Here is a 13,926-nt window from a genome sequence, read left to right on the forward strand (position 1 = left end):
GTCTCTGTCTCTAACCCCTGCCTCCTCTCCTCCCCCTCTCACTTTCTGTCCCTCCTTGGCTTCTTTCTCCATGTCTAGCTCTCTCTCTCTTGCTCTTTGCCTCCTGAAACACACATCTGCATTTGTCCTGGATGCCCTGCTGCCTGGATCCTGCTGTGACCGTGGTTGAGCTTTCTTCTACCCCAGTCATCACAATTACCAATTCATCTCTGGCACCCCTACCCCACGTCCCCGATGCTGAGCTCAGGGGAAAAGGGTCTGTGGCTGCAACCAGAAGTAGAACTAGCACAAACCCGGGGCCCTTTCGGAGCTGTTTGCCGGAGAGCTGTGGCCTTTATCCTTCAAGCGTGTCTTACTCCGGAAATGACACTCTCCCAAGGTCGCTCCGCAGGCACCAGCCCAGGGCGGGTGGGGTGGGGGTGGGGGGTAGCAAGATGCCTCCTCTTTGTCACCCACCCGAGATTGATCTTGATTGACCCTCAGCAAAATCTTCCTTCAGTGAGAATTAATTTCCAAAAAATGCATTTGAGAAAAGACTCTTAAAGTTCAGCCATCTGGTTGGCCCTCTTGAAAAGAGAGCTGACCCCCTGGAGCTATGGTGTTTGTGGGGGATTTGGAGGAATCTGAGGGGAGGGGGCTGGGGGCCAGGAGAGCAAGGGCCCTGAACCAGTAGCGGTGTTGCCCATCGTGGCCCCATTTGTAAAGGACACCCAGTGATCAAAGGGCTTCTCTGCTTGTCTTTCCTGCCCCTTCTCTATACACTCCCCTTCCCCATGGTCTTCTCTTCACTCCAGTCTGGCAGGGCTGGGCTCAGGTTCTCAGTCTCACGGGGTTAAAATACTCATGTGTCTTTTGATTCCCCTTCTCCTTCACCCATAATGTGCGGTCTGGGGCCCAACGGCAGCCAGTCTTTCTTCGTCCTGCCCCTGTGCCCACACATTCCTTTCTATCCTATGGTCACAAGATGGCCCTGGGCTCCTGACCTCTCCCTTGCCTCTCGACTCCCCGCTGCAGTCTGTGCCGGAAGGAATCAATCTTTCAGAAGCACAGAGCTAACAGCGGTCCCAAGGCATCTCCGCTTGACCCCGTTTCCTGTCCCTGCACTCTGTCCCTGAAGAATCTCATCCTTCTTCCCCCTTGGGAGGTGCTGAAACCTCCCAGAACCATACTGCCCACCCAGGTCTCATCTCAGCCGTGACCCAGACAACTCTGTCTGAAGTCCCACCAGAACCCCAAAGCAGCATACCCAGCTTCCAGTGCTGGCCCACGATGGAGAACACACATATCTCCCTATCCCCCCTACCAACCCCACTAATACAGCTTAAACCCTGGAGATGATAGAAACGGTGGCTTAAACAGCACAAATGAATCATCTCATAGTTGTAAAAGCAGAGGCTGAAGTCAGACTCAGAGGCCACAGAACACCAGGCTGTGCTCCTCCTGGAGGCCCCAGGGAGCCCGCTTCCTGGCTTTTCCCAGCTTCCTCGACCCCGCCTCACTCCCCCTTCTGTTTCCATCATCATAGCCCAGTCTCTCACCCTGACCCTCCTGCCTCTGTCTTATAAAAACCCTTATGATGACATTGGGCCCACTAAGGTAAAAAACATCTCAAGATCTATAATTTAATCATATCTGCAAAGTCCCTTTTGTCACATGAGGTAACATATTTACAGGTTCCAAGAATTAGGACGTGTACATCTTTGGGGCCCACACTCAACCTATCAGACCAGTATACAATGATAAACTGTGTGTATGAGATAATACCTAGAGCAACCACTAGGTAAACTATACAAAGAGATACACTCGAAAACACTACAGATAAATCAGGATGGAATTCTAAAAAATGTTTAGACAACCTACGAGATATTAGGTGAAAGAAAACAGTGAAATGTCAAAACAGGAAAAACAAACAAAAAGCAAAACTAAAATGACAGGCTTAACTCTAATATGTCAATAATCACATCAAATATAAATAATTTAACTATCCCAATTAAGAGGCTTCCCTGGTGGCTCAGACGGTAAAGAATCTGCCTGCAGTGCAGGAGACCAGGGTTCAATCCCTGGGTTAGGAAGATCTCCTGGAGAAGGAAATGGCAACCCACTCCAGTGTTCTTGCCTGGGAAATCTTATGGACAGAGGAGCCTGGCAGGCCACAGTCCACAGGGTTGTAAAGAGCTGAACATGACTGAGCAACTAACACACACACATCCCAATTAAAAGACTGAGATTGGAGGAATGCTTTGAAAAAATAATCTTGCATTGACTGCTTACAAGAAACTCACTAAACTATATAACAACATAGCTAGGTTGAAAGTAAAAGTATGGAAAAAAATATATACCGTGTAAACATTAATTAAAAAAAAAAAAGAAAGTGTGGCTATATTAATATCAGATAAAGTCAAATCAGAGTAAAGAACATTATTACAGGCAGCAAGAAATATTACATAATGATGAGTCTACACATCAAGACATCACAACAGTCCAAACGTGTATGCACCAAAAACCAGAGCTCTAGAAATGAAAAGAGAGGGACTTCCCCCGTGGTCCAGTGGCTAAGATTCTGCACGCCCAATGCAGGGGGCCCAGGTTCAATCCCTGGTCGGGCAACTAGATCCCACATGCTTCAACTAAAGATCCTGCATGTTGCAACAAAAACCCAGCACAGACACATAAATGTTTTTTTAAAAAAGAAATGAAAAGAGAAACAGATAAATTTATAATTATAGTCAGAAGTATATCTTTCAACAACTGATAGAACAAGGAGACAGCAAATCAGCAATGTGTAAGGACCAACCCAACAGCACCATCAACCAAGATCTAATCAGCATTTGGGGAACACTGCCCAACAGCAGAATACACATTCTCCTCAAGTACCCACAGAGCATTTAGCAAGACAGACTACATCCTGGAACACAAACCAAACCTCAACCCTTTTAAAAGAATTTAAATTGTACAAAATGTGTTTGATCACAACTAAATCAAACTAGAAGTCAAGAACAAAGAGATAGGAACACCTTCAAACACTTGGAAACCAAGTGTCATACTTCTAAATAATCAATGGGTCAAAGAGTCAAAAATGGGGAGCTTGAGTTCTTCCTGAACAACAACTTTGAATAAGAACCCAGTTAGTTTTAAAGCAAGCAGCCAAGCCAAGGTTTTGAGTAACACAGGTGTGTACGTTCAGATATAGGGGGAAACACACACACACAGAATGAGAACCCATTTTTCCTTGGGGACCCCCCAAGAAATGAGATCACTTTCTCTGGCTCTCACCTCCCCCATGTCTCTCTCTTCCCCTCTCATACTGTCCTGGAAAGGGCTACCTTTGAATCACATGGCTCTTTGGATTTGGCTACAGTCAACTAACTTAAACTGTGGATCACTTACTCAAGCTGGCCGAGTACTCTTTTTTTTTAACTTAAAAAAAAAAAAAAATCTCTCTCATACAGGAAAGTGTAAAAACATAAATGTAGAGCTAAATAAATTGTCCCAAAAAGAACACATATGTAACCACCAGTCAGGTCTAAAAAGAAAACACTGCCAACATTCAGAAGTCCCCTTATACCCAACTCAAACCAACACCCTCTCTCTTATCCCCAAAGTTAAAGCTACTATCCTAATATTTAACACTATAGTTTACTTTTACCTGTGTTTGAACTTTATGTAAATCATACAGTATGTATTCTTTCGTTTCTGATTCCTTTCAGTCAACATTTATGTTAGCGAGATCATCCTTTTTTTTCAACTTTCTGAATCTTATTCATTTCCTAATAATTGCTAGTATTACAAATACAATCTGTTTTTGAACGTTATCCTGATATCTGGCAACCTCATTGAATTCACTTATGAATTCTGTGGCTCACCTTGGCGTCTCTAATCTGTCTCCTAGCCAGCTATTTCCTGACTCTCAGGCCCTACCTCTGCTCCGCATCTTCTCTCTGATGCCTCCAGAGTTCTCTGGGCTACAAAGGAAGCTTTCCCAGGGTCCACGTGGCCGCTTGGCCACTTCCCCAGGAGCAGAGGGTCACTACGTTGGTGACTAAGGACGGGTGATGTGCTTTTCAGGGGCCATGGAGAGTACCAGGGACTGAGAGTGAGTCCAGGGCCAGCTCGTTCTGAACCATCCTTCCCTGGTCATCCGGGAAGGGGCACCTTGATGAGAAAGCAGCAGCGGTATGCTGCACGGATGCCAGAGGCCAGAGGCCGAGATGAGGGCTTAAAGGTGGCAGATGACTCGTAGAATGAAGAACTGGTAACAAAGCCTGGGGACCTGCTACACAAAGCAGAACTTGATGGCTATTTGGAAATGGAAGAAAGAGTCGGGGAAGTAAGCAATTTCCAGGATATTTGGAAATATTCTGGCATGCGGTTGCTCCTATGAAATAACCTGACCAAAAAAAAAAAAAATCAGACATTCTCAGAGCTGAATGTTTCCTCTGATGCTATTTTACAAATGAAGTCTCTAACCCCAGAGCCCTGTTCCCGCCCTGGTAGGTCTAGGTAGAATCTGGCTTCCTGACTCCTTGCACTAAGGGAAGAGGGGAGTCTCCTTCAGTTGAAGGAGCATTTATTGTGGTCCAGGTGCTTGTCAAGGTCTGGGGTCACAAGTGTCAATCAGACCTGGTCCCAGGCCCCGAAGACAACAGACAAGTAAGTGAGCAGCAGTTACCATCAATAATCAGGGAGAGAGATGAGACAGCTTCATCTGGGGTGCAGCAGCAGGGAAGCGGCAAGACAAGTTGAACTCTAGGTGTGATTTACAGGTGGACATGATGGGATTTGCTTACATCTCCAGAGGATATGGAATGTGAAGATCAGGAGTGGGAGATGACAATACCAAGGTGCCTGGCCTGAGAAGCTAAAGGATGAACTTGCATTAACTGAAATGAGGAAGACCATGGATGGAACAGACTGGGAGTAGGTGGACCAGAAGTTCCATCCTGGGCACCATCGTACTGACAGACTCTTGGACCTCCAGGTCGATTGTGAGAGACGAAGCTCCCTGACTTGCAGCTGCCCAGAGTATGATGATCCGACAAGGGCCAAAGGCAGAGCGCTCTGGAGCTTTATTTAAAACTATTTTTTGGACCATGGATCCATCTTCTCCCGGATAATGCTGATGCCTAATTACCCAAAACAGTGTCCAGCATCAGGGGCTCATGAAACACTCGGTATCATGTCGATGGCTCAGTCTTACATGTTGGGAGTCTCGGACAACTTCCCTAATGGCCCCCTTGAGGTCCCCCTGACCGTTCTGCCCCTGCACTGCCCTCGCCTGCAACAGTGGAGGGCAGACTGTCTCCCATTCAAGCCTTGGGCTCACCCTCGCTGTTCCATGCATGTGGGTGCCTTCCTTGCACAGGGACTCGGCGGGGTTGAAGTGTTTCTCCACACGGTCCACACCTAGCACAGAGCCTGCCTCTGGGAAATTCGGGACTAACCCTGCTTTGTGATGACTGTTGACCACATCATGGCCTCTCCCAGAGCGAGACAGTAGGAAATGTCCACCCTGGCTGCAGGGAGAACAATGGGCATATTCACAAGCCCCCGAAGGGTTTCTGTGCGTTTCTCAACAATGTTTACTCATCATTTTACAGGCTGCTCTGTGTTGCCCACAGACTTCAGGGCACTAAAGGATTTATTGAGATCAGATCTGGGCAGTGATCCATAAGATGTGAGAATTAAACCAATGAATTGAACTCAAAAAGCCTTGAGGAGGAGAGCACGGCTTCCTCACCCGGGGCTTCTGCCCCAGGGACAGCCTCGCTGGGGCTTCCTCCTGGGTGGGCCAGGCCGCCGATGCACACAGGACAGGAGCCCCAGACAGTGGGGACACCATGGCCAGGGGAGCTGCCCCCGGCTCCGCTCCCTCTGCCACTGTCTGTGGGAAGATGTTCCAGCTGGACTCTGCCCCAAAGTGCTCACGGGCTGCCCCTGCCCTGATGCCTGCAGCCTCCCTTCCTCACTCAGATTCTCGGAGCCAACCCAGAGGGGCAGGATGGCGGGGGGTGGGAGGCAGGAGGGAGGTTCAAGAGAGAGATGTATTCCTATGACTGATTCATGTTGGTATATGGCAGAAACCAACACGATCTTGTAAAGCCATTATCCTCCAATTAAAAATAAACAAATACTAAATGGGGGAATTATAACTAAAAAAAAATAAAATTAAATAAAAAATTCTCAGGGCCAGCCAACTGCAGCCCCCTCCAGGAAGCCGAGCAGCTGCACCTGCATCGCCTCTTCCTTCCTACGGCCTACCACCCTTCCCAGACCCCACGTCAGCAAGTGGCCCTAGGAAGTACCTTTTGCTTATGGAATCTACTGCGGGTCATTCTCAACCAGTCTGGGTCAGCTAGTTTGCTCAGTCATGGGCTTAGTTTCTAGGAAACTGCTGGTCCTGAGATATGACTACAAACTACAACTGAATTTTGTTTAAAACCCCAACAACGAACATATAAACAGGTACAACCCCCCTTGGAGACCCACTGGGCAGTATGAGTTGAAGCACAGTAGGCCCCATGACCAGGGCTGGGCTACAAAGTGCTTACTAACTGGCTCTGGGAGCGTAGTTGTTTGATACATTTCTTTTATGTTAAAGAGCAAGATGAAGGAGAAATGACTAGACCCATGACAGAACTTCAATTATTTGTCAGTGATGTGAGCAACATCTTTCCTGAATCAGATATATAAGCATTTTCCAGTGCTGGAAAAATATTTTCTCAACTTTTTGTGCTATTTACAATGCTATAACTATAGAGATGACACGTGCATTAGTTTAATCTGCATTATGGGGCTTTTCTCTGCCACTTTCTTAAGTCTAACTCTAAGACAATCACTAAAAAACAACTGTCTATTAAGCCCTGATTTGTAGCATTTGCCAATTCCCAAGGTGACTGATTTCATATTATCAATATGGATGGCCATCACTGAATTTGAAACAATCACAACATTGTTTGTTAATCGGCTATACTCCAAGACAAAATAAAAAGGTTAAAAAAGAAAAACAACTCCTTCCCTCAAATGGCAACCTGTGGCAGTGGCTGAAGAGAGAAGGCAGAGAGAAGAACTTGATAAGACATTTGAGTCGTGTCCAGCTCTTTGCAACCCCATGGACTGTAGCCCTTAAGGCTCCTCTGTCCATGGGATTCTCCAGGCAGGAATACTGGAGTGGGTAGTCATTTCCTATTCCAGGGGATCTTCATGACTCAGGGATTGAACCTGCATCTCTTAAGTCTCCTGCATCGGCAGCTGGGTTCTTTACCACCAGAGCCATCTGGGAAGCCCATGGGGAGAGGAGAGTGAAGTGAAAGTGTTAGTCACAGTCGTGTCTGACTCTCTGCGATAGCGTGGACTATGGCTCACCAGGCTCCTCTGTCCATGGGATTCTCCAGGTGAGAATACTGGAGTGGGTAGTCATTTCCTCCTCCAGGGGATCTTCCTGATCCAGGGATCAAACCCACGTCTCCTGGGTCTTCTGCATTGCAGGCAGATTCTTTACCATCTGAGCCACTGGAAAAGTCCAGGGGAGAGGAAGGGGAAGAATATTTGCAAATGGACAAAAGTCACAGTGTGATGGAGTTGAGCTGGGAACAGGCTCTGGAGAAGAAGTGAAGGGAGAGCAGGATGCGGGAGAGGGAGAGAAAAAGAAACAAGCATGCTTGGCAGACCCTGCCCAACCCCCAAGCACAGTGCTGGGCACTGTGTGTGCACAACTCAGATCCTCAGCCATTCTTGCGAGGTGGGTCCCCCTGTTATTCCGCCCATCTCACAGATGAGGACGCCGAGGCCTGGGAGCAAGGTGATGCCAAAGCCCTTCTAGGCTGCCTCAGATCCCAGGGGCTGTGTGCTCTCTTCACCCCACCCCACCTCCACCCCCCGCTCCTCTAGGAAACTCTGTGTCCCTGCTGGGAAGGCAGTGCCAAGATGGGCCTGAATGTCCTGGCAGTGTCCACCTTCCTCCCACACTGGCACTGAGCCTCCACTCTGGAGGCCCCAGCACACTGCTGTTGATCACAATGAGCTGTGAACATCATATGAAGCAGGGACATCAAAGGGGTCCACAGGAGGAATAAGGAAACAACTGAATCATTGAGCAGAATGTTCCCAGCGAGGGCTGATACCTCCAGCTTCACAGTCTGTCTCACCTCCCACCCCCACCCTGCCCACCTCAGAGTCCAGCGGGGCAAGAACCTGCCACTCTGGGGCAGAGAGGCCAACTGTTCCATGCCCTCAGGGGCTGCTGAGCAAGCTCCTGACTGGAAAGAGTCTCCATGACACCCGGGCCTGGCCCAAGGCCACACTTCCTCCCCGGCCAGACCCCTGCTCTCCCGAGCCCCTGCCAGCCCCCTGGAAGCCAGCCTTCCTCCTTTCTTTCTGTGGATTAAATTCTTGATCGGCCAACCTCAGTCCTGTGCTCAGCTGAAACAGGGATCCGGGAAGCTGGGAGCAGAGTTCAGGGCTGCAGGCTGGCTGAGTCAGAGGCAGGCAGCCTGGAGGGTGACGACCAGGTTTGCTGGCTGGGCTCCAGGCTTTGATCCCCTCGGTTCCGGCTGTGCTCTGGGCCCACCCAGACCAGCCACAAGGGCTGCAACACACTATCCACTGGGGAGGGAAGCAGAGCTCTCCAAGCAAGCATGAGCAGGAATGGGGTGCGGGGCAAAGAAGGAAAACTGGTGGGAAGCAGGGAGCTGTGCCACGCAGCACGTCCCACAGCTCCTTCCTGTCCTTCCCACTGCTGGCAGCGAGGGACCACCATGGGCTTAATGTCAGTCACTAAGGGGTGCTAAGGTCAGGGCTGAGCCCCGTGGGGCTGCGGTGCAGCTCTGAGGACTCACATGGCTCCTGAGGTGAGAAGGGGGCACCCTCAGAGGAGAGGACTACAGGAGGTACCTGTCCCCTAGGATGCCAGCAAGCCACACCCTCCCTGTGTCCAGCCTCTTTACAGAACCCACTCATGCTGACTCGAACCTTTTCTCCCACGCATGTTGGTGGTCACACTTGTAAAGTGGTTCTTCCTACATCGTCTTCCTCAAAGTTTTGGGTCAGGGTTCACTGTTGTGATGCTGGCCACTTGCAGCGTGTTCAGTTCAGTTCAGTTCAGTTCAGTCGCTCAGTCGTGTCCGACTCTTTGCGACCCCATGAATCACAGCACGCCAGGCCTCCCTGTCCATCACCAACTCCCAGAGTTCACTCAAACTCATGTCCATTGAGTCAGTGATGCCATCCAGCCATCTCATCCTCTGTCGTCCCCTTCTCCTCCTGCCCCCAATCCCTCCCAGCATCAGGGTCTTTTCCAATGAGTCAACTCTTTGCATGAGGTGGCCAAAGTATTGTAGTTTCAGCTTTAGCATCAGTCCTTCCAATGAACACCCAGGACTGATCTCCTTTAGACTGGACTGGTTGGACCTCCTTGCAGTCCAAGGGACTCTTAAGAGTCTTCTCCAACACCACAGTTCAAAAGCATCAATTCTTCAGTGCTCAATCTTCTTCACAGTCCAACTCTCACACCCATACATGACCATAGGAAAAACCATAGCCTTGACTAGATGGACCTTTGTTGGCAAAGTAATGTCTCTGCTTTTCAATATGCTATCTAGGTTGGTTATAATTTTCCTTCCAAGGAGTAAGCATCTTTTCATTTCATGGCTGCAATCACCATCTGTAGTGATTTTGGAGCCCCCAAAAATAAAGTCTGACACTGTTTCCACTGTTTCCCCATCTATTTCCCATGAAGTGATGGGACCGGATGCCATGATCTTTGTTTTCTGAATGTTGAGCTTTAAGCCAACTTTTTCACTCTCCTCTTTCACTTTCATCAAGAGGCTTTTTAGTTCCTCTTCACCTTCTGCCAAAGGGTGGTGTCATCTGCATATCTGAGGTTATTGATATTTCTCCTGGCAATCTTGATTCCAGCTTGTGCTTCTTCCAGCCCAGCGTGTCTCATGATGTACTCTGCATAGAAGTTAAATAAGCAGGGTGACAATATACAGCCTTGACGAACTCCTTTTCCTATTTGGAACCAGTCTGTTGTTCCATGTCTAGTTCTAACTGTTGCTTCCTGACCTGCATACAGGTTTCTCAAGAGGCAGATCAGGTTAGCTGTGGCTAACATTGACTGGTTGGGAACCAAGGCATCCTGAGCTCCAGGGAGGTGGGGATGGGGGGTGGGGGCCTGAGGCAGTGGACTGAGCTGAAGCTGGGAGGCGTCAGTGAGATACACACCACAGCTGCTGCCCTCCACGTAAAGGTCTTAGAAGAGAAACCGCCCTGGTGCACCTTCCTCGGAATCCTTTAAGGCTTGTCACAGCCGAGGAAGAGGAAGGACAAGGGGAGAAGGCTGGCAGGTCCTCTGGAAGCGAGGGGGAGGAGGGAGCACAGAGGTCTGGGTTCTGTGAAGAGCGGATGCTGCTTTGGGGAGCAGCTGCGCTCCACCTGGGGTCAGCTGCTCTGCAGGGAAAGCCTACCCCCCGGACGCCACACAGACAGACGCCCCACTCCCACCCTCAGGCCAGGCAGGAACAAGGAAGCAGCCTGGTTTCCTGCTTCCTCACCCACAGCAGGGCCTTTTCAGGCTGCGGGGAGGACGGCCCAAGGGAAAAATGATGTCACGGTTGGGAAGGGATGGTCTCAGATGGGCCAGTCACCTGGAACCTGGGGGCCACACCAACAAGCCATGAGACAAATGGCAGCCTTCAGCTTCCAACAGTGCCCCTGGGCTACAGGAGAGGCGTTTTCGATTCACTTCTCTGGACCTCAGTTTTCTCATCTCTAAAATGGGAGTAATAACCTCCCAGGGCTGTAGACAGGATTCGATATTTAAAAAAAACAAAACAAAAAAACTGGCACAGTGTCTGGCCCTTTAGAGAAATGTTAGCCCCAGCTTTGGCCAGCTGGGATCTGTCCCAAGTTGGTTCCCACATCCTTTTGGCATGCCTGCATCCTTTTGTTTTTTGAGAACTTCCTTATTTTCTGGCACCACAAGATGCTACAGGCTGATCTTGTATGTTTCCTGCCCGAAGCCTACAATCAGCTATTTTACCAAGGAGTCTTCCTTCCTTTTACTGGACAATGAGAATCAGAAACCAAAGTCTTAACACTGGGTGTTCTTGTTGCTGCTGGCCCCTCTCAACAGAGTGAGGCACCAAAGGTAAAGGCAACACGTGTAAATCACACGCTCAGATGTGCTCACGCTGTTTCTGTATCCACCAGCTGAGTGCGTCCTGAGCTGCATACGATCTAAGCCGTCCTCAGGATTCACTCCAGCCTTCCTTCCTGGGGTGCACCTTCCCTCTCCTGCGGTACAAACGACCTTCTATCCACCTTCTATCTCAGCACACCTGTGAGGCAATTTTGGAATTGCAGCCCTCTAGAAAACACGTTTACCAGTTACAATTAGAGTATGCTCGTTCCAACTCCTGTCATCTTTAGCCTTATAATTCCCAGGCAAAACACTGTTTGCTACAGTGATTCAGATCAGCCCCTTTTCCCGTCAGCCACTTCAACGGGGTCCTGTCACACGTTTGTGTACAGTTTGTGTCAGTCACGAGCTTACTGCCTCCCAGCTCAGAATGCACCGGCAGCGGTCAGCGCATGCTCTGAGCTGGAATTCCTTTAGAGGGAGAGCGATGGTAAGCTTTCTCAGCAGGGGGAGCTGGAAGAACACAGCAGGAGAAAGGCGTCCTGCCACTTCCAGTGCTGGCGGTGGGGGATTGCGGGGGACAGGGTGAGCCTGAGTGCAGGCGGTCTGGGCTGCCCATTTGTAGCCTGGGTCTGGTGATGACCTTTTCCAGAGCCCTCTCCACACAGATCCAGGAGTCCCACGCAGCCTGTGTGGCCTGCTCTGCGCTGGCACCCAGACTTCCTCTCCAAGCCCAGAGTCACATGCTGAGCTGCAGCCGCAGGGCAAGGCTCCAGGCTCTCAGAAGGCTTCCTGGCCCCGTGGCCCCTGGTGACCATCTCTGCTATCCCTGGACTGACCACACCTTCTCCAGGGAGACCCAGACCCCTTGCAAGACCCAGAGCCCTACTACAATACTATGTAGTTTCCTTATACCTTAGAATTATTCTTATATTATTATTTGTTTATTAACTCTTCTGCTGCCCTAGAAGGACTCCCTGGGGGAGAGATGGTTTGCCCTGGCTCCAGAGAAATGGGTCCTGATTTAATAAACCTGCCCCATCACGACCCCTTGGGACCAAGGCCAATGAGACGAGAAATGCAGACTCAAGCTGGTGGCCATGCCCCCGGACTGGTGGTTGGACAATTCTAAGTGCTGGTGAGGATTAAAGCAATTGAAACACTCATAAACTTTCAAAAAAAAAAATTGGTGTATCTACCCAACTGGTGGGCTGCACCCCACAGGCCTACAAGGCCTGTGCTTGCCCCACCTCCATACCAAAGAAAGAGCCTGGAGTTGGGAACAGAGACACCAGCAGTTTAATGGATGGGGAAGCTTACCTGTCTGAAGCAAGATCTGGGAGCAACACCCCACCGTGTGAGGTGGAAGGCAGGCAGAACGTGGTGACAGTCTTTGCTCCCAGGGGGAAGACTGATCATCAGGTGGGCTCATTAATTACCAGGGAAACCAATTACCAGGGTGAGGTACACCCCTCACCATGCCTTTGATAAGAGCAACCAGCAGTTGGAGTGGAGACAACAATGTAGGAAGTTCAGTCACGTGAGCAGGGCGCAGGTGAAGTAGGCACTGGTCGGGGAGAGGATGTACAGAGCAAGAGAACACCCTGACCACACACCAACAGAAAGGCATGAGAAAATGTATCTTAAGAATACACACATTCCCATTATTTATAATAAGCAAATATTGGTGTGGCCAAATGCACTGCAATTTTCATCCAATGGAATATGTAAGATTGAGAATCAAAAAATGATGGTGACATGGCATGACATGGATGAATCTCACGTGCATACTACTGGGGAAGAGACATGTTAAAAGATAAACTGAGGCACATTAACATTTTCAAGATTTTGAGCACATATCAGCTGGAATCAGGCAGCACTAAACTGAAGATGGCTGGATGTGCTCCATGGACAGGGGCTGCAGGCTTTTATAGAGAAGACACAGAAGCTAAACAAGGGAATTATCTGATTGGCTATAGCTTGTGCGGTGGCCTAATATGACAAAGTCTATTTGGCTGCTTGTGACTGGTCGTTCTTAAGTTTCATTTTCTCGGATTCCAGTGTGTTACTTCTGGCTGAGGTTTCAGTTTGCTTTCTAAGGCTACCAGGGCAGCATGACCACCTCGTTCTAATGGACTCCTTGTTTAATTTCTTTAACACAGAGGGCTGTGTTAGACGTTTTAATGATAACATTTATTAAAAAATAATAGGGGACTTCCCTGGTGGTCCAGAGGCTAAGACTCCATGCTCCCAATGCAGGGGGGCCTGTGTTCGATCCCTGGTCGGGGAATTGGATCCCACATGCCACAACTAAAAAACTATATATGCCCCAACTGAGACCTAGTGCAGCCAAATAAATAAAAAATTATGGTTGTTTGCTTTTTCACTTTTTTTTTTTTTTTTGCAATGTTAACAGAGTTATGGAAAAATAAAACTCAAAACACAAATAAAGATGCTTCAAGAGAGGACAAAGGGGCTTCCCTGGCGGCTCAGATAGTAAGGAATCCACCTGCAATGCAGGAGACCTGGGTTCTATCCTTGGATCAGGAAGATCCCCTAGAGAAGGGAGTGGCAACTCACTCCAGTACTTTTGCCCGCTTTGGGGATCTCCATATTCAAGCCAGAGCAGGTGGGGAGCTCTGTAGTCAGGTACCTGGGGTCTCAGAGGGCCCCAAGCCTCTCCTGAAGGAAGTAGGGGATGAAGCACCTCAGGGTGTGGCCATGCCCTCCCACCCACATGGGGACCTTGTAGCCTCATCTCCAGGGCACAGGAACTGCAAGAGCTTCTG

Source organism: Bos indicus x Bos taurus, chromosome 22 (genome assembly GCF_003369695.1).
Source record: "Bos indicus x Bos taurus breed Angus x Brahman F1 hybrid chromosome 22, Bos_hybrid_MaternalHap_v2.0, whole genome shotgun sequence".
NCBI lineage: Eukaryota > Metazoa > Chordata > Mammalia > Artiodactyla > Bovidae > Bos > Bos indicus x Bos taurus.